The sequence below is a fragment of the Typopeltis vanoorti genome, chromosome 14 (genome assembly GCF_054136105.1).
Source record: "Typopeltis vanoorti isolate ZY-2024b chromosome 14, IOZ_Tvanoo_1.0, whole genome shotgun sequence".
Classification (NCBI taxonomy): Eukaryota; Metazoa; Arthropoda; class Arachnida; order Uropygi; family Thelyphonidae; genus Typopeltis; species Typopeltis vanoorti.
In genome coordinates, this window is record NC_143562.1 from 16,267,601 (window position 1) to 16,285,139 (window position 17,539).

The 17,539-nt window shown below is 33.1% G+C and overlaps 1 protein-coding gene across 4 annotated transcripts in view; it reads right to left on the minus strand.

Annotated features, from left to right (window-relative positions):
- The window catches only part of LOC150099259 (uncharacterized), a 111,285-nt gene that overhangs the window by 33,813 nt on the left and 59,933 nt on the right, over positions 1 to 17,539 (minus strand). The window contains exon 1 of one of the 4 annotated variants that reach the window (XM_090404429.1): positions 16,305 to 16,407. The exons of the other annotated variants lie outside the window; for them this stretch is intronic. The gene's annotated coding sequence lies outside the window, so the exon portion shown is untranslated. Of the gene's footprint in view, positions 1 to 16,304; positions 16,408 to 17,539 lie in introns of those variants that run through there. 4 annotated transcript variants of the gene reach the window in all.

Consider the following 17,539-nt stretch of genomic DNA (forward strand, 5'->3'; position numbering starts at 1 on the left):
CGTCGAGGTTATTACGCATGTAATAACTCCGTTCTCTATGGATGGATTTATTCAATTTGAAATTTAGGATCATTACAATTTGTTCTTATTTCAATTTTGGCTGAAATCGGATCATTTTTTTTTAGTGGCAAACGAGGCAAAAATATATGACAAAGGACAAAACGCACACTTCAAATGGATCTAGGTTCAACTGCTTTGATGTCATCACATAATGCTATTGTGAAACGAATTGTTTTTTTTTACAATTGTTTCGGATCGTTTCCATACTTATTTTTGAACTCATTAATTCTTCCTGCACTTCAACGTGGTAAGAAGGTGAAGGGGTGGTTGCAGCTAAGCATGTCGGTAGTGTTTGCATCACTATGACATGCTATCGCACGACACTAGGTTAGCAGGCTGCCTTAAGATGTAAAATTATCTTGCGCAAGGAAAGAGTGAAGATTGCAACAGGGCTGACAAAGACGGATCGGAGGATATCAAAAACTTGGAAACATTGATTTATAATAGCAATGTTGGAATGCTATATCATTAAATCAAAAAAAAAAAAAAGTGTATAAAACATGCCACACAATGCCGTAGATTGGGGTAAGTAAGAGCACGAGTAGAAGTAATTCTACACATTACAAACGAATTTAACTATATATATTAGAATCACAGATATACAGAGTAGGTAATAAACTTGCCAAGTGTTCACAGTTCTGTCGAGGGGGAAAAAAAAATTCAGCTTACAAATAATCACAAGAAAATATAGATAAAAGAGGAATATGTCCAAGATTTCATGTAGTGCAACATCAAAAGGAGTCAGTTTGGTGCAAAAAAATACCAGGAAATAGTGACTTCAATCAACAAAGAATCATAAAATAAATATTTTAGGACACACCCACAACGGACTGTAAGACAGCAGAAACATTAAGCCTAAAGAAATAATTGATATCAGTCACTAGTGTTAGCTGATTTAGGAAATGACCATGCATCACCTATCGGAACCTTGCAATTCAGGGAAAAGAGCGCGTGCTATAAGGCTTAAAAAAAAAAAAAAAACATTATAAGAAAGGAGCGTTGATCATAACACAGCACTGAATCCAAGAAAATCTTTCAAAATATTAAACCGGCAGCATATGAAGATTTAGGATACTCTGAGAAAGTTAAACCATTAGCACAGAAAAACTTTTAGAACTGGGGATAGGCTAAGGTTTTTATGTTTATTTTTTACATAAACGAAAATTCTGCTCTACAGCATGGACGCGGAACATTTTTTCCAACCACACCTGGATGTCAAATAAACGGAACAGTGGCGAAGCGATTGAAATTCGCCTCCAAGCTAAAGGAATCAATTAAAACCCAAAGAACTGAATATATATAAACATCTTTAATTAATTAAAGCTACTGGAAAGAACATCTTACTAAACTATGAGAAAACGAAAAATACAATTTAGAAATATTGTCACTATAAAAACATAAGATACATTAAGGAAAAAATACAGTTAGAATAAACAAAATTCACAATGAGCTGTTAAAAGAAAATTTCAGTTAACTACTAAAAAGTTTTGTGTTTTTTTTTTTTTTTTTTTTTTTAAAAGTACCAGATGAATTAAGGAAAAAATTAGTTCTCTTTTTTTTTTTTTTTTGGTTAAAGGGGATTAAACCAGATTCCAATAACTACAGAGGAATTAATCTGTTACCAACTATCTTTAAAATTTGAACAAAACTTTCACTAAAGCATAAATGTCTTATATTAATACACTATGTTGTCAAACGTGTCCGAACAGCAACTATTTGTATTTCCTGTCAATACGACGTCAGATCCTCCTTTTGCTGCTATTACAGCTTAATAGCAGCAAAAGGAGCTCTGGTAAACTGCTGTTGGAATTCGTTTCCATTCCTCCTGTAGTATGACGACCAGCTTGACGAGTGTTAGTTGATTGAGTAGATCTGGCACGCAACCTTTGCTCCAGCTCATCCCAAAGATGTTCAATAGGGTTGAGGTTGAAGAGTGAAACACCTGAAGTGGCAATGGACTGGGCATATTGTTCGAAGACAAGATCAACGATAGGCAAAAGAAGTACTGGATTGGATTCCACGAGAAGAAAAACGCCCACCTAAATCACGGTGGTTTGATGATATCACCAAATTTGTAAGCGTGACATGGGGAGGAAAGCCAGTGGCAGACAGTTTTGGAGTAATCTTGGAAAGGCTTTTACCCAGTAGCGGATTGATAATGACTGGTGATATATATGCTAAAAAGAGACTAGGTTCAAGTGTGTTGCGAAGGATGATATTGCAAGGTAGCAGTGGATGACAATGGAGCATTTTCATACATTATTTCTCAATATAATCGCTCTACCTTTCAAATGAATTTTTTTCCTTAAGATGTAAAATTATCTTGCGCAAGGAAAGAGTGAAGATTGCAACAGGGCTGACAAAGACGGATCAAACGACAAAAATTTTGGGAAAAAATGAAAAATTTTTTTTTTCCATTCACGTTTTTCCAAAGCCGTCTTAGTAACACTCTTCAACATCATTTTCGCATTTCCTTTGACCTGTTCATTTCAAAAATCAGTACCACTGAAATGTCTTCAATTCAAACGAATTGAAAAATCAATTAATGTGTGCTGTAAGAACACACTTCGACAAACTCGTAAGACTCGTCGATTGTGTACGCGACAAGAGAAATACAACTTCGATCATACACCACTAAATGCTATCTGCAGCGGAAGAATGAAGGAATAAAACCAGACCTAACACGTTTTAAAAGTGTTCACACTCAGCAGGTTTAATGAGACGCCTCAAGAATGCAATTATTTCCTTACCGGGTTCAAATCGATTGTAGGAAGCATGACACTACAGTGGAAGTTTTTTTCAATGTAAAACAACCTCTCTCAAATGTAAGAGTTACATTATAATAATTAACCAATTGAATGAACCGCAGCTTTGAAATTTTAAACCAAAACCAACTGTCTGGAAACTTACTCGATTGGCGAAGGTTTGAAGGTGTTAAAATAATCTTTTTTTCCCTCCTTAATTTATAAAGAAAAACGAAAAAAACTGGGCTATGACCACCAAAGATTTAGTTACAAAGTTCACAGATTTCCAGTACAGTCCATGTTTATGTCTGAATGATCTTGGAAAAGAAAAAATAATCAACAAAAAGCGTCGTGCTGTAAATATGACTGTGCAGCAAAAACAATAGCCGAGAACAACAAATTACATCGTGTAATAATGGAAATGTTTACGTCGGTGAAAGCGTTCCAGATACTGCTGAACCATTACTAATCTGCACCTCAACGAACAGAGGCATGCGATAAAGATATGAAAATATGTTCTACTTATCAAAGTAAATGATTCGTGAAGGCTAAATGAACAGAGTATCATTCAGCTTGCTACCATAAAATTTAGTGGGCAACTAGATTTTTCTAGGCCTTTAATTAAAGCAAAAGCTTCGGTAACCAGTCTCAAGCTGGTATAAATCAATTCTCCTCCTCGTACAACCGCATATTAAGTCATCAAGAGGAGAAATCCCTCATCAAGGATTACACTGACTGTTCTGGTTCCATCTTGGAATTCCTCTCTCGAAACCATTCGGTGTATATTTATCCGTTTCAAGGTAGCTGATATCTTTCCAGGAGCGGCTCGTGCATAGGCACTGCGGAACTGCAGCACCCCCAATTTTTCTCGATATATAAATATATTTATTTATATTTGCTTGTAATATTTCATTTTATCATCAACAATCCTATACAATTCTCTTATTTTGTATAAAAAATAATAAAAATCCACCTTGTAGCATTTAGTACACGCGCAAGCATATACGTCATAGTGAGATGCGAGCTATTAGCGTCATGCGGCACTGTCCGTCGCGCAGTTCCACTGTTGTTTATATGTAGTTTGCGCCAGTAGGTGCTTATCGTGTTTACTCCGCGTCTCTTTAAATATTTGGACATTTCAATTAAAGACATAACATTTGTTATAGTAATTTTGAATTATACTAAACTGTATAATTTTATCGATAATAAACAATATTTTTTCATGTTTAATTTTTTAATAAATTTTACCATCATTTTGATATTTTATCCAAACATGTATACACTGTACTTAGTGTATGCAGGCCGAGCCGTGCGGTTGTGCAGATTGTGCGCCGCACAAGGGCGCCATTTCACGACGGGGAAATAATTAAAAAATATATACATGTATATATAAATATAACGTTTCTTATTCTTGAATTATATCATACTATATAAATATCACAATTACAAATTATAGTTAATGCAATAAAAATGAAATTTTAAATCAGTCAAATAATTATGAATTCTAAATAATCTAAACATTTTTAGACATCACCAGTTTTTTATAATTTGTTTGAAGTGAAACGTTATCAATATTACCACAGATTTTATTTCACAGAGTAAGCATCAACTATAAAATTGTATAAATATTCTCGATTGTTTATTATATTTTTAGTGGAAATTGTTAGTTTAAGACAGACCGTGAATTCATACCGTCGACAGGATGTAGCATAGAGGCAGCCTGCCTAACGGCGCTGCTTAATAAGGGCGCTCGTCCAGCCGTATTACGGCAACATGATATTTTACAAAAATACAGCGTTTAGTTTAGCAAATAAAAAAGGCGCCACTTCCCATTGACAGTTAAATATGTGCTTATTATATTTTATTAATAAAAAATTACAGTCATACACACTAAAACTAAACATTTTAGAACCCATTTATTAGATACTTAAGGAAACAATCCATAAAGTATCATACGATGTGAATTTCATAAACTTTTATTAAATTATATTATGCATGAATTCTCCTATTCAAATTGCGAATCACTATCGCCCCCGACTTTTACATTTTACTGCCTGCAGTAAACAATATCCCCTCCACAACAGCAACTATACTGCAAAAACACGAAAAGCAATTAGTTTTATCATGTCACTGAATAAGGTTCACAGACATTTGCAGACTGTGTAATATATTTCTCAACAAATAGTGCAATTAGAGACAACTGGGAATATATAAACACTAACTAATAATCACATCTCCCATCCAACAGAAACTGCTGTATAGACTGGAACAAACCACATGTAGGTGCAACATATGGTTTTGCTTGACACTACCCCATCATGAACGTGTTAAAACTAAGAAATATATAGTGAATGCATTTCAGATATTATGGAAATCGGTTTAAGAGAATTAGCATTTCAATTCAATAGTCAGCTTGTTTTGTTTGGGTCGCGCGATCTTTTGTTAATATCGTACCAATCATATGCACTTTTTAATAGTGCTTTTTCTCTACTGGCCTACAATCGCGCACATCTTTCAGTTCTCATTAGTAATTTGTCAAGGATTGTTCATTAGGTATCTCAAGTCTTAAATTACTGGTAATTTTTGCTTGATATAATGGGAAAGAAAATGGCTCTATTTGGGTAGATAATTTTGATTGCACACAAGGAAACCGCTCTCGAGGACAGAAGAAGTGATGGAGAATAGAAGCTTCTTGGTAAGTCATACCCATTTTCAGTTTTTTTTTTCCTGAAAACTTTAGTTTCCAAAAATCCCCGCATATATCTCGCACCACGATTTTTTTGCTTTAATTTTGGGGAAAAAAAACTGCGAGTTATAATCGAGTAAATACGGTAATTTTTTTAGCGTTAAATTTCTTAAGTATGGATCATTGGTTAAAGACTGGATTTATAAAACGCACAAAAGAGAGCAATATTGCAGATATAGAAATAGGCAATTTCACTTGTCTCATTGATGATAAATTATTTATATTAAGTAAAAATGTATAGTGCTTTATAAATTTTGTTCTATTAAAAATAATCATTTTTTTTGTTTAAATGTAGATCTAAATTTAAATAAAACAAACATTTACAATGAAATATATTTTAATTTATTATTATTATTTTGATAAGGGTATTTTGAAAAGGTACTTGGTAATAATGAAAATTAAAGAAGGGGGTATATAGATATCTGAAGTTTCAGAAACACTAATCTATCCAAATATTTAGTCTGAAACATAGGTGTATAGTACGATGTTCGTTTTCTTAAATTCAACTTCGAATTTAGATAGACGAAATAGCGTCTATCCAAATATGCACTACTTACATTTTTTTCAGCGTCATTTCAATTTTGAATGTGAAACATATTGAGTGTATTGTGTTTAAGTGACTTTGGACAATTTTTAACTTGTTTTTGTGAATTTGGATTATTATTCACGTAAAGTAAGTACATCTATTATGTTTTTGCTAAGTTTGAAAATCAGTTTCATTTTAGTTAATTATCTTATTTTGAAAACAAAAGATTTTTATCTTATGTTGGGTAGACGTCTAGAAAATAAATAATTTTCAATAAGAGATTTATTTATAATGTTGGAAGACATTGGGGTTGGGGTCCTTTTACTAATTTCTTTAATAAATAATTTTAATATTCTAGAAATTTCTGAATTATTAAACAATTACCAGAATGTAAAAAATATTAAATAAATATCACTGAGAAATCAATCAGTGCCTAATATCTCTGCATGTTAATTTGAAAAAAAAAAAAAAAAAAAAAAAAAAAAAAAAAAAATGTAAGCATTTATTATTCAAAACATCTGAAAAATCAAATTTTGTAGTAAAAAAAAAAAAGTCCGTTTTGGGCCATTCACCTTAAAAATAAGGGTTAAAAAATAAGTTTAAGGGAAAATTTCAGCGATTATTATTTATTTTGGTGGACAACTTTTAACGCTCTTCTTATTTTAAAGTCTAACCAGGTATGTTAACCCCTAGATGTCGGGAAAAAAGCCAAAGAAGTTATCTAGTGCACAAAACAGGAAAAGACAATTGCAACGAGTACAACTGGAACATAAATTGGCTGGATCGCTGAATAAATTTTTAACTTTAGGGCCATATAAAAAACGAAGAACAGAAAGTTCTGACGAAGTAAGTACTCCGTGTAGCTCTACTACAGAAAAAGAGAGGACACAAGGACACAATGCAAAAATGAAACTGGCCTGACTGGACTGTCTACAGAAGTTGCAGCAAAAGAAATATTGGATTCCGATTCAACGAAACTTCAAATTTTACTTTAAATTTTAATGATCCAGGTACTTGGCCGAATCATATAACTACCAAAGTTAGGGATTGTTTAGTTGAGCATTGCCCGCGTCAAGTAGTTAATAAAGAATTTCCCAAAGATGAATCTGGCCGCAAGTTTTCCGATTCATACTATTATCGAACTTTAGCAAATGGAGAAAAACTTTTACGAAGTTATTTAGTTTATTCAGAATCGCGAAATTCGGTTTTCTGTTATTATTGCAAAATATTTGGTAGTCAAAATTCCCAACTTACTAACGAAATACGGTTGTAACGATTGGCAACATTTGAGTCATATAGTAAAAATACACGAGACAAGTTCCGCGCTCATTAAAAACTTCAAAATACAGCGAACTTAAAATTGATTAAGAAATGCATTATTGATTGCACACAACAAAGGTTATAAGAAACTGAGAAAAAATATTGGCAATCTGTTATAGAACGGTTAATCTACATAATACAATATTTATCAAGACAGTGTATAGCTTTTAGAGATTCTTCACAAAATCTTTTTGAAAATGATAACGGCAATTTTTTAAAGTTAGTAGAAACTGTCGCTAAATTTGATTCGATAATGGCAGAACACTTGCATCGCATCCAAACATCACAAAAAAGGAACATTGCTCATTATTTAGGTGATAAAATACAAAATGAAATCATTCGTATAATTTCTGAAGCTATAAAACAAAAAATTTTAGAAATGGTTAAAGAGGCGAAATATTATCCATTAATTCTTGACACCACTCCGGATATAGCCACACAGAACAATTATCTATTGTTATTAAATTTGTTAATCAAAATAAAGATACAAATGTAGCAGAAATTCATGAAAAGTTTTTGGGTTTTCAATTTGTAGAAGATACCACTGGGCAAGGACTATTTCAATTTACAAAAAATTATTTAAAATTATTGAATATTAACATTTCTGATTTATGCGGCAAAGCTTATGTTAATTGTTCAAATATGCGAGGTAAACATGGACTGCAGAAAAAAAATCCTTGAAATAAATTCAAGGGCTTTTTTTTATTCCGTATGCTGCTCATTCATTAAATTTGGTAGTTAATGATGCAGCTAAGATATCCTGTGAAACTAAATTTTTTTGGGCTAATACAGGAATTGTATAATTATTTTTCAATATCTGTGAAGCGTTGGGTTATATTAAAAAAAACATATTCGTGTTTTAAATTTGAAACCACTTTCTGTTACTAGGTGGGAAAGTAGAGTAGAAGCAATAAAGACACTTAAAAATAATATCAAGGAAATTTACCAGGCTTTTTGATATTACGGAAGAAGAAACTAAAGATGTTCAGGCAGACAACTTAATTTCAAAGATTTATTCGTTTAAATTATTTGCTCTGTTCATGTTTGGTACGAAATCTTAAGTCTCGTAAATGTTGCAAGCAAAATAATGCAGAATCCGACATTTGATATAGGAAAAATTACAGAAAATCTTGATATGTTATACAAGAATTAAATACTGGCCGAACAGACCAATATTTTGAAAATATTATTAGAACTTCAAAAGAAGTAGCAAACGATCTTAACATTGATCCCATTTTTCCAGACATTCGCAAAATAACAAAAACAAAAATGTTTGGTTACGAAGCATCACATGATCCTAAAAAATAAATTTGTTCTTCGTGATTTTTGACACGACAATAACTTCAGTCACGGAAAGATTCACTCTTCAAACAACAGCGCGAGAACTTTAAAGTTATAAGAGACATTAGCAAATTAAAAGTTTGTAGCGATGAAGATTTAATGAAATATTGTAAAGATTTGCACTTAAAACTGAGCGACAAGATTCCGACAATCGCGATATTGATGGTATGACTTTATTTGAGGAATTAAAAACTTTGCGATGTTTTATTACAAAAGAGTCGGCTCCTCAGGATGTTTTAAATTATATATACGAAAATAAATTAACCGACACGTTTTCCAATACTGCAATTGTGATGCGTATTTATTTAACATTACCAATATCCGTAGCATCAGGGGAAAGAAGTTTTTCAAAACTGAAATTAATAAAAAAAATTATTTGCGGTCAACAATGTCTGGAGAGCGTCTAACGGATTTATCAATTATATCAATTGAAAATAATATTATGGATTCATTAGACATTAAAGATATTATTAAAAAATTTGTGGCGGCTAAAGCAAGACGGATAAATATGTAAAATAAATCTACATTTATCTTAATTGTTACATAGTTAAAAGCATATCTCCAAATTATCTTTGTTATGTAATATTTCTTTTTATATTAAAATAAAAAGTAATTTTTGTTTATATATATATATATATATATATATGCACACACATTCTGTTGTATTTATATATCAAGGAATAAACATTTTTGAAAATTTTTATTATTAAAAATTCCTTATTAATGAATTTCAGTGATTACAATGTTCTACTACTGTTAAATAACATTTATTTTTATGTATGCGTATAAACTGTTTTGTACTTTTAACAAAGTAAAATTTTTCGCAAACATTTTTCATGGAAACTTATTTTATGGGGGTGCTGAAAAAAGTTTTGCATAAGGGCGCCTCCTACCCACGGCGCAGCACTGAGTATGTATATTTCGAAAGTTGCAGCATCCCCACGCTTTCAAGCCATGAGCCTCCCCTGTATCCTTCCATCCTATATAAATGCTCTTTCAATTTCTCTCTCTCTATATTTCTTGATGTTTTCATTTTAACTATAAATCTCTCTCTCCTAATATATTATTTTTATACAACCTAAAGGTAAAAACTGTTCTTACGTCTCCATATGACAATATACTAGTAGGAGTGGCCATTATAAAATTAAAGTTGCCTTCTCATCTTTCCCTCTCCCATTGTCTTTTTAACGTGTCTCCCACCCCCAAGGCTACTTATCTGCCAAATAAATTTCTCTATACTCAGCTTCAAATGGAAAATTAACATTTTTCACTTTATTAAGTGTCTCAAATTTTATCTAGCCGTAATATTTTATAATGGCCCAATCAGCGGCCAGATTGTGGACTTGAATCTTAATCTGAACCATAGTGATTGAATTGGCTTAAGAGCAGGCTTGAATTCATGGGGGTACTGCAACTTTCGAAATATACATACTGTAAGTACAGTGCATACGCGTTTGAATAAAATATCGAAATTATGGTAAAAATTAAAAAAATATTGTTATTATCGATAAAATTATACAGTTTAGTATAATTCAAAATTACTTAAAAATAAAATCCATCATCATAAATCCAATAATGTTCTAAAATAAAAACTATAACAAATGTGTCTTTAATTGTAATGTCCAAATATGTAAAGAGACGGAGTAAACACGATAAGCACTACGAACACTAGTGCTGTTTATATATATATAAACAGTGGAACTGCGCGACAGACAGTGCCGCATTACGCTAATAGCTCGCATCTCACTATGACGTGCATATGACACTGTGGAGAAAACAGTGCCGCTAGCGTCCTTCGCCCTCCTAAGTGCTACAAGATGGATTTTTATTATTTTTTTTAATACTAAACAAGAGAATTGTATAGGATTGTTAATAAAATTAAATATTACAAGCAAATAGAAATAAATTAATAAATATATTTATATATTGAGAAAAATTGGGGGTACTGCAGTTCCGCAGTGCCTAAGAGAATAGGGATTCCAGATTATCTAACCCTTAACACCCACACAATTATGATTTCTAACCTTCTAGTGCGATTATTAAAACTATACAAAATTCAGATCCATACTATACTATAGCAGAGTTACTTCCAACAATGCAGACGACTGCAAAGATGCTTTAATAACCAAGAATACTATACTATAATACACATATTTTGCTGAGCAGTCGTGTCTGCTTTCGATTAGTAAAAATAGCGGGCGCTATTCTCTACTTTTCTATGTCAGCGAACTTTCCCTTCCGAGACGCATTTCCATGCGCACAGCACCGTGCGTCGATGACCTGGCAGATGCACTTAATTAAGTTCGCAACCTTTGAATTACTGCGCCTTTAGAAATCGTTGCTTTTATATAAGATGGCTGTGTTTATTCATTTCCTTCGCGCCAAGTGAGAATAATGATTATTTCTTTCTACAAAAATCATCATCTGTTTGTCATTTCGCCTGAGAACGAATGGAAATTTTGTTGACGAAAGGCTCGTCGGAGTTACGCGAAGTTAAAAACGCGAATTAAGAGATCCTGCCTTGAAGAAAAAAAAAAAAAAAAAAAAAAAAAAAAAAAAAAAAAAAGAGTCCATTTTTCTTATCTTTCAATTAACGATAATGATTTAAACATAATTAACTAAATAAGACAAGCATTACTGTGATAAACTGGTATGTTATGAAATGTAGTAATGGTGGGGGGAAGGTTACCCCCTTTTCTCCGCTTTCGCTTCACGTATTTTGATGGACATCTTCAGCGAGTTTTAATATCCGGATAGCAAACATTATCTGATTATTGTACAGCATATGCTCAAAAAAAAAAAAAAAGGAAAAAAGAAAAAAGAAAAAATCGTTTTCAGATTTCTTGATTCGCTTCCTATATCACCCTATTAATATCTACATAAATTCCATCCACATTGCTACTGACGAGGAAATGCAACAGCAGAAGGAGGTCAAAATGAATCCACTTCTATCATGAAGCAGAAAAGAACTTTCACCCCAAGAAAGCAATGGCCTGTATATGCAGTGTAGCGTTCCTCTAGGAAATAAGGTTTTAAAGGCTATACTTACACGCACTCTTTATATTTCTTCCTTTCTCCATTTATTACTTTAGAGCATGAAATAAGTCACCTGTTTCAACTAATCAAACTTCAGGAGAAAATGCCACAGTGGAAGCAACACGAAAGTCCAAAATAAGTTATTATTATTATTATTATTTTTTAATTTGAATACTTTAAAATGCTAATAGTGATTTCCACCCCCTACAAAGACTTTCGAGAACTTCCTTAAAATGTACTTACAGAATGAAAATTTAATTGGTCATGTGTAGAAAAACGACAGCTAAATTATATAATAATATCCTGCCATGTCACATCGAGAATGTTTATAAATAACCCAATGCTCGAAAATCTTTTGTGAAGTGAATATTGCAAGAACGTTAAAAGCATAAACGTTAGCAAATTGCCCACTGATAATCAAACATCTATGCCGACAGCGGGATTCGAACCCACAAACTGTTCGTTAGAGAACGGGTGCATTAATCACTCGGCCAACCATGCTGGAAATACTCCCGTTCCTTTCGTTCTGTATCAACTTCAATGGCCGTAAAGCGTTTATCAATTCTGGTTGCTTACACACCATCTGAGCGCAGATGAGTATAAAATGCAGGAACGTTTATAGAACATTTGACATCATAAATAGATTAGAAAAGCCCTACTAGTGAAAGAGTGCATCTGCAGATAATCTCTAAGCATTTTATCACGCCTAGCTCAAAGCAATATTTTACATTACATGCTTCTCTTCAGACCACCTGGAATCATCCATCATGAACATTTTAAAAGTCTTTTCCAACTTGAAGGTGAGTTAGTAAATAACTACTACCTCAGAAGGAAGGTGGTGGTTTTGTCTCCCCCGCACAACAATTCTGTCACACAGAGGGAAAAAAAAAAAAATGTATGTATGCCCGGTAGATTCGTGTGGTGTGGAATCGCCTACAGCAATGAGGGTCCCCTTCCCCCCAGGAAATCATTTAGTTCATGAGAAATCAGGTGACCGAAACAGCCAGAATACAACCTAACCCACCATGACGAGGCTGGATAACATTTTGAATTATAGAGATTGTCCACTTCAATAGTGTAATTGCTATCTTCCTTGAAATTACGTTTTCTAGCTGCAGAATTGAACTGGCCTCATTTACGAAGACACGAGCCATTCCAAGAGAGCAAAGAAATATAGAATAAATAGAATAAAGATGCGATAGACATGAATTCACACCAAAGAATATGATCTCTGCCACTTCGCCCGCTTATTCAGATATGTTTAACAGTGCCCGTTTGTCCACAAAAGCAACAGTTATGAAAAGGATTTGTGTAGAGATCAAACTTAAGAAACCGATTTGAGAAATAATCGGCTAGTAGAATCAATGGGCTTCAGGTTTCCAGATCCTTCTAAGAAGGCACACTAGCGCCTAGTGGTGTGTGAGCTATCAGAATAGCAGCAACTATTTCATAATTTCTTTACATTATTTGAAAGATGCTATATCCTTTCAATATATTCTATTTCCTGGTTACTTGAGGTCTGAAATGAATTGAAAACAAAAATAATAAAACCATTATTTAGTTACAATAGGGATACTGGATTTCTCCCACCTCACCTAGATATTATATAATCCCCCCCCCCTCTATTAAATACACAAAATAAATAGCACTGTCGATGTTGACACTAATATAACTTCCACTCGAAATATTCCATCCAATCAAGTTCTTGAGCGACAATATCTGGAATAGTAAATTAGGAAAACTAAAAATAATAATAAAGGAAATTAATTTAGGTGCTTCCTGAGGTCTTTTAAATAAAACATAATAAAAACGATCTTAAATAGCAACCAAACGATTGGGGCACAGAAATATTGTGGTGCCGTTTCCTGTTTTAAACTAAGAACAAATAACACACGCAGCGACGATACTAGTCCCTAACAATTCACGCTTCATAAATTTTAAAAGCATTCACTTGTGTGTACGGAATATTTTGCCGAAGGACGATTTCCTCAGGCCCTTTCCTGTTAATGGCATAAGTGGAGTGTGAAAGTCAGATATATTTTACTTTACCACTACGCATAAATCAAAATTACATGAAGGCTGTCAACCTCTATAGTATTCGAATATCTAATCCTAATGAAAGTTGGATCGCATCCAGGAAAGTGCATGTACTGTAACTCGCCAACAGAAGGAAAAAACCTGCAGTGTTAATGTAGGCCCATAATATTAACTAGTATTATTATCGTAGTTATTTTTGACTTCATACAGCCCACGATGGGCAGTTTTCAGGCCATTTCTTAGATGCTCCCTTTTTTTTTTTTCATCAACATTTTGTGTTTACTTCTACCATATAAAGAAGTGAATTCAAAGACAGCTAAAAATAAAGCAATATACTGTACTTATAGATGGTGGGGGGGGGGGGTCAAAGAATTCGAGAAAAAAAAAATTATATCGTCCTTGAAGTTAAGATGTTACTTCACTTCAACACTTGACAAATGTCATTAAATTTCGTATAAGAGATCCTGATAATAATTCATGGCCAAATAACGATGCAATAATAACACCAGTCAGAAGAGTAACTGAATAATACAGTAAAGAAACTTTAAATTCGTTCCTTAATTCACTTCTGAACAGGGTAATTTTAATTCATTTTTCGTGATTTGTTGGGTCATAGATTGTTGGAAGTGGACATACTTTTACAATTATTTTTACTATTATTTGGAACAACGGGAGAATTAAATGCGACCAATCTTTCCTGGGGTCTGTCAGACTATACGAACACCAAACACCACTTTACCAACATAACAATTTGAACCGACTACTGGATTACATTCTAAATAAAAGTAACCATTAGATCGTAAATACCATTTTTCTTTTTTAAATTCAATCCAGCCAGCACGGAATTAACTCAGTTTGAACCTTTTTTTCTCCGACAAACACGAATAGATTTCGACAAATACTTGCACAGGCTAATTTTTCTGTTATGAACATATCTGAAGGAATTTTTCATAGAATTTAATCATGCCATTTTACGTGTAAATTTAAAATTTTTATTAAATTCCATTCAGTCCATGCGGAATTATTACAATATATAATTTATACACATTTGTAAATTACATGTTGCAATAATTGCAAAAAAACAAACAAACAGAAATGACCCAAAAACCTTTGTAAGGATCAAAATAAGAAATATTTGTAAAATCTGTCCAGAAAAAGGACTAATCATAATTTATCTTCTAACGAATAAAAGACATGGGTGATTATGTGTTTGCGAAACCCGTAAAAAAAAACGCCGGTTTTAAACAGTTCGTCAAAAAACTAAACAATCTCGGTTTGGCCTAATGATAACATTATTATAAGATGGACGAAGGTCTTTAACTTAATGCCAACCTAGCAAAACATGTTTTGATGATCTGCAGAGCTACCAGACCGTAACAACGATCACGGGGCCATGTTTTAAGTTCACATAGAAGCTAAGCTACTACGTTTCGCGAAGAAAAAAAAAAAAAAGCCATTACTTAACCTGGGTCATTCGACTACCATGTGCGAGCTTCGACTCGGGGTGTAAGCAGGAAGCTTTGGCCTGCAGTGCGTCTCAGCTAATAAAACATCTACACGATTAATGGGAAATTTAATTTTTAAACGTTTATATTCGTATAGCTTAATGTAAGTGTAGTTCTCATTTCTATACATTATAATTAATGAAACATAACGTTAATCTATGGCACAAAACCGAAGGTCATTTGCAAAATCTTAAGATTCAGATAAATACATGCATTGTGTTTCCGCTTTTTCCCCACCACAGTAAAAATAATAAGCAGGTTCAGAACTCAATTAGGTACCAGAACAAGGAAGGATTTTTCTTTCGTGTCAATAGTGGTTAGTGGGATGATTCACACAATTGGACAGACGCCAATAACAAGCACGGATCAGCTGTACGATATCGAAACAGCTGATAGTAAGCTTGCATTAAAAACGGACCAGAACAAGTCTTAATAAATTGAGAAAAAAGATGAAAATGTGTGGGAACCACAATCGTTGATTGACGAAAGGACAGGAGTACTGCACGATAACTATTTTTACTTCAAGTGTATTATGATTTTATTTTAATCTCCCGCCCATAAAAGGTTGTAAACCTATAGTGCACCAGTACCTTGGGTGGGATAAACATTTTTTAAAATTTCTCTCTCTTTTTTTTTTTTTTTTTTTTTTTTAATTCGACAACCCAACATGAAAACAAGTCTTTGGTCTCTAGTGCTGGGTTTCTGGATCAAGAATAAATAAAAATACGAAAATATATAAAATAAATAAAAACAAAGCAGCAAAGTCACCTCAACTGACTTGTAAGAATCTAACAAGACTTTTTTTTTTTTTTAAATAGTTCCCAAAACAAAATCGCGTTACTACACGATAATTACCAATCAGCTCATTCAAGAGAACATGAAAGACAATTATAGTGGCCACTGTACACATACCTACTTCCCAAACAAGCCATAAACATAAAAATTCATCAGCAGCGGTTAAAAAAAAAAAAAAAAATAAAGCAACCTACCTTGGACTATCCCACACGATCATTCATATTCCAAAGCTGAATAAACTATGAACTTACTGGCGACTCACCTCAGTAGTTTTCTAGTAAAATGGCCCAATTTAACTCCATGAAAAATACCTCTAGCCTAGTTAAATAACCGAAAAATTAGCCTGTGACAGCATTTTCGCAAAAAAATACCGCCCACTTCTACTGAGGTGCAGCGCTAATTGCCCACACCCACACGGACGTAACAACCATAATGTCGTCCATATAAAACATCAAAACTGGTTTTGGCATTTAAATTTAATAAATGAGGGTTTTGACTACAATGTGCTAAAAGATCATTTGGTATGAAATACTGACGAAGCGATTCTTTCACTTTTGTAAACTTGATGCAATAAAAGTAAATATCTACAGAGAGCAGAAGAATTTTTATCACTTAGCTATAAACAGTCAGTCGATATCTAGGTCATCGCACACGACTCGAAAACATTACACAATCGCCTGACAAGAGAGAAAAAGTAAAAGGAACAAAATGAATGTAGGATGAACGTCCGTTTAAGTGTAATCTAGAAGTATATAAATCGTGATATCCAAATTTTGTTTAAATAAACTTCATATCATGTTTGTATTAGTAAACCGCTGAAGTACCTTTATGGCATAAAAATACTTCTCGTGAAAATATCTTTATCGTAAATTCTACAAAATGTAGGTTAGGATGGAAGCTTACAAAATGGCGAAATCATGTCACCGATCGTTTAGAATTCATGGAAATCCGAGTAGTGTAAATGAAGCCTTTGGCTGACAGGAATATTTCTTCTCTTCAAAAAATCACGGCTTGTAGGCACCAGGCAATAAATTCAAATAAATATCGATTTAAATCAGGTCACGAGAGATTTACAAGAAAATTATCCCGGAAATGTGGAGTTAAATACTTCTTATGAATAGCAACAGCTATATCAGTGGTACTATAAGGAACGAGGGAAAAAATTATAAAAATAAAACACACCACTCAGTACTCATGCAAAACTGAAACCTAAACCATTCCCACCTTCCATGTTATATTATCCCCAAACAAGAAAATACAGATAGCAAGAAATAACTGAGGCTCTGCTCAGCAAAGGATTTGGAACTTATTCAGTAATTTATGTGCGACTAGACAGAGTCTAGAAACCCTAATGCTTAAGTGTGCATATATATGGTCTTCATGCAACCAATCGGAAAATGGGAAAACATCATTGAGTGGTACAAAAATT